This window comes from Microtus ochrogaster, linkage group LG1 (assembly GCF_000317375.1).
Source record: "Microtus ochrogaster isolate Prairie Vole_2 linkage group LG1, MicOch1.0, whole genome shotgun sequence".
Taxonomy (NCBI): domain Eukaryota; kingdom Metazoa; phylum Chordata; class Mammalia; order Rodentia; family Cricetidae; genus Microtus; species Microtus ochrogaster.
In genome coordinates this window covers 13,951,719-13,956,718 of record NC_022027.1, presented here as the reverse complement: position 1 = coordinate 13,956,718, position 5,000 = coordinate 13,951,719, and positions in this window count along the sequence as shown.

The following is a 5,000-nucleotide window of genomic DNA, read 5'->3' as shown; positions in this document are numbered from 1 at the left end:
TCCTATAGTTTTATCCCTACTTTTAAAAAGTAATTTCTGTTCCCATTATTAACTTCAAATGATTGTCTAACAGCAAACATAGATCTCCTTGAGCATCTAGAATTCTTTAATTTCTACATCCATTGTTTGCTAGTTCCTGTATTGGAAAGATTTTGTTTGTTTGTTTGTTTTTTGGAGACAAGGTTTCTCAGTAGCTTTGGAGCCTGGGCTGAAACTAGCCCTTGTAGACCAGGCTGGCCTCAAACTCACAGAGATCTTTGTGTCCCACGTGCTGGGATTAAAGGCATGCACCACCACTGCCCAGCTCTAATTTTTAATAATATATTCATACAGATATTATTCATATGAGCAAAAGTACTTTAGTAAAGTTATAAATTTAATAACTTTGAGCAATTACACTAATGTTTCTCATTAAAGCATTCTTGGCTCATATTTTTTCTCCTACTTATTCTCCTTTTCTCTTTTACACACCTTTCCATCCACTATTCTTTCTGCTCTGTCTTGACCCATTCTTTTTTGTTGCTGTGTTTGCTTCTTTTCACAAATATTTATTGAACTTGCATTAATAGATGGGGGCTTGAAGTACTTAAACAAAGACATCTCCTCTGGTATTACAATTGCAAACAGTAGAAAACATGAGTGATAATTTTCAAACACTCTTTTGTAGCATTTACATGATAATGTTTAATGATAATGACAACCCCACCAGACCTCTGCTATCAAAACCAAATAGAATATACTGATTAAACTAACTACAGTTCAGGGAGAAAAAGAAGAAACATCAAATTGTCTTGGAAATGAGTACTGGAACATGAAGGCAAGCATATGTACATATTAGAAATTATATACTACCCAAACATTTTTCCAGCTAGATTATTAAGTCAGAACCATGGGCTATCAGAATAGTAGTAAATGAGTTTGCATTTCTATTGAATTCTGTCTCGTCCCTTCCATGAGTCTCCTTTACTACTCTATGCAGAGACTCCTGACACCTTGTGATTGGACATATAGGCCCATCTAAATCAGCAGTTCTGAAAAAAATGTTGGTATGTCAAGTTTGGTGGATTGCTTTTGAAGTTTTACATGAACCATTTGCTTGTTATATGGGTCTATCATGTTTCTCTCCTTTGAGCCTTCAGTTTCCCAGTTCTAAGAAAAAGAATGAGATTTTCCATGAAAACTGTGAATTGGTATTGTTTGCTACCCTTTAAACTTTGATATGCAACAGTCTAAAATATTGATAGGTTTATAAAAGTTTGAGCCAATGTGCTATAACTTTGAGATGTGTGCGATATGTTTGACATTTTAACTCTTCCCTATTGTCTAAACCAGAGAGATCAAAACATTCAAATGGTGAGGAAAGTTTCAGAAGCTACTATGAGACACAAAATCAAAGTTAAGGAGTATGAAAGGATGCTGATACTTGTACTAATCACGAAAATTTAAGGAAGAGTTGGGCATTGCAGTCACAATTCTCTGATTTTAAAATAATCCCAGAAGAACAAACAGGCAAATGAGGTCTATTTACAGCCTAGTTAAGTGGCATCAAATAAATAATTGTATTTTTGATGTTTTGGTTCTTGTCTGTCACAGTTAACTATATGTAGTTGTATAAAAAGCAATCAAAATAAAATTGAAGCTATTGAATATACAGAGACTGAATGTATATCATCCTTCTATATGCTGACAACTGACAGGTTTAAGTGAAGCATTTTCCCCATCTCAAGTGAGATTCTGACTTTTCCTGCAATGGACATGTAGTGGGCACTGAGCTTAATAAAACATAGGGTTATCGAAACATAGACTGCTCAGCAGGTTCTCACTCTTTATTGGATTACCTAGCACTAACTTTCATGCTATCTATTGTACAGTAGAGGACTGACTTATGGTGGGGAGGGGCATATCTTTTCAGGTCATATTATATGCAATATTTGGTTAGCTTCCAGAACTTGACAGTAAGCTGTTATTTTTGAACATACCACATATTGGTATAACAGGACATGCAGAAATCAAGCTGGTACTGTCCTGGAATCTCTATCATTAGCAGCTAACTTTCATAGGACTGACAGGTGCTATGCACGCTACTGATTGGAGAAAAGAAATTTTCAATCAATCCTACTCATATTGTGAATCTGTCAGCTACATGAAATGATTTGTATGGAAAGATGTGCCCACTGGTGCAACCCTGGCCGAAAATCATGAAAATAACCAAGCACTTTTTAATTGGATTTCTCCTGATGTCTGAGGTGAAATCTATACCTGGCATAATTATCAGGCTGAGAACCTATGTCTTGACATGTCATAGGATTTAGAGAAGGATCTACTACTATTGTTATGCAAAATGTACATAATATTAAACAGATTTCTAATGGATAATTGCCATACCCATAGATTGATGAAAAATCTTTTTAATTATGGAAGCTACTATTGTGCCAGATGGTAATTAATATAGAGACCACCAACTGGCAAATGTTTAGAGAATAAGAGAGTAAGGAAGGCTCAACCCATAGTGGGATATATGTATTTCTCCCCATCTTCTGAAGGCATGATGTGCATGGGCATGTGTCTGCATATGTGCGTGCATGCATGTGAGTGTCATTATGTGTGTCTGTGTGTGTGTGGCATGTCAGGTATAACAGTATATGAGCTATACTTGCAACACACTGTCTGAAGTCATTTTGAAGTATTTAATTTTTGCTGTTCATATCCAGAATACTTTATACCATTACATACAAATAAATTCAGCACTAGATTTGAGGCTAATATAAAACACTTTTTTCTATAATTTTCAAGAGATTTTCCCATTCTCCAAACACATATTTATATACATTAATATAAAGGTGATTTTGGCATTAACTGAAACATTGTTTGAGATTTTGAGATTTAACAGTCATATAAATGTGAACATCTCGCACTACAGCTTTTTCATTAGTTATGAAAAAGAGAGTATTGCAATAGTAAGAAGAGTAATGTTGAAGATTTCACATAAAATGACTGAAAGACACTTAAGGAAATACTCAACATCCTTAGCCATCAGAGAAATGCAAATCAGAACAACTCTGAGATTCCATCTTACACCTGTAAGAATGGCCAAGATAAAAAATACTAATGACAATTTATGCTGGAAAGAATGTGAGGTAAAGGGAACACTCCTGCTATGCTGGTGGAATTGAAAACCGGTACAGCCACTTTATACATCAGTATGGTGATTTCTCAGAAAATTAGGAAACAACCTTACTCAAGACCCAGCAATACCATTTTTGGGTATATATCTAAAGGATGCTCAACCGTGCCACAAGTTTATGTACTCAACTATGTTCATAGCCGCATTGTTTATAATAGCCAGAACCTGGAAACAACCTAAATGTACCTTGACAAAAAATGGATAAGGAAAATGTGGTATATTTACACAATAGAGTACTACAAGGCAGAAAATAAAATAATGACATCTTGAAATTTGCAGGCAAAAGGATGGGTCTAGAAAAGATCATATTGAACGAGGCACTCACTCATAAGTGGCATTTAGACATAAATCAAAGAAAGCCAGCCTACATTTCACAATCCCAGAGAACCTAGACAACAATGAGGTCCTTAAGAGAGACATACATGGATCTAATCTACCTGTGAAGTAGAAAAAGACAAGATCTCTTGAGTAAATTGGGAGCATAGGAAACATGGGAGAGGGTTGAAGGGGAGGGGAGAGAATGGGAGGGGAGCAGAGCGAAATGTACAGTCAATAAAAAATGTGCAAAGCAAAAAAAAATAAAAAAATGTGCAAAGCATTAGAAAGACAGCATTTTATAATATACTACAAAATTATATTTTATGTGTATATTGTTATTGTCAGTATTATATTCAGCTTTATTAAATAAAAGAAAAAAATCCTAGCATAATATGGGGAAGAGACTTCAAAATTCATCATCCTGTGTTCAGATACTGCATTCATCCTGACATGCCTACCAGTAATAGTTGACTTTATTAGTCCATCCATGATTCAGTCTTCTCATCTACCATAAGGAAACCACATATGTAAACTATTTTCATTAACTTCAGTAGGTTAAACTGCATAATAAATAAATCTACAAATATTACAGCAAAGTTATCAAGTGTTTCCTGAAGGCAATCTTCTATGACTATATTGGTAATAACAAATCTGATTTGCATCATTACCAAATGAGAAAGAGTCTTTTTGAGTATATTAAACTAGAAGTGGTCTTTGCTTTTCCTGTAGAAGACAGCTAAATATTCTATTAATGTGCATGTGAATTTGCTAATGTTTAATGTATAGACACAAAATATATCTATGTCTCTATATATCTAATAAATTAATATAAAATTACAATTATACTTGATTTATCTTATTTTGCTACTTATTTATTTGTTCATTTATTTATTATTATTATTATGTGTAGGCTCACAACTGCTGTGACAAAAGATGGAGTTCAGAAGACAAGCGTGAGTAACGTTTCTTTTACCATCTTGCATGGTTTGGGGGGTTTAAGTCAGGATTAGGGGTTTGCATGGCCACGAGTTTACTCTCTAAACCTAATCTCAAGCCTCTGTTAGATATTTTGAAAACAGCAATTGTAGTGTTAAATATGGATTTTCATTCACGTGGTTAATATTTATTTGTTAGAAATATGTGAGTCAATGAAAATGAGGTGGTAATGTAATATTGTCACCTTAATACTGAATTTAGATTATATAAGCATACTTAAAATGAAACAACTTAAAGTATGTGATTTAGTACGTAGCATTTTTTTGTTCTAGAGATATTCATTAGAAATATCCAAGCCCCATTCGAAGACATAAATTATATATGATCAAGAATATCTTTAATTTCCTCAAGTTAATTTTGTACTGGAGTAAATCATTTATGAGTTGCCTTTTTGTCTTAGTGACAGTGTCCTTTGCTTTACAGAAGCTTCTCAGTTTCAGTAGGTCCCATTTATTCAATGTTCCTCTTAATGTCTGTGCTGCTGGGGTTATACCTAGGAAGC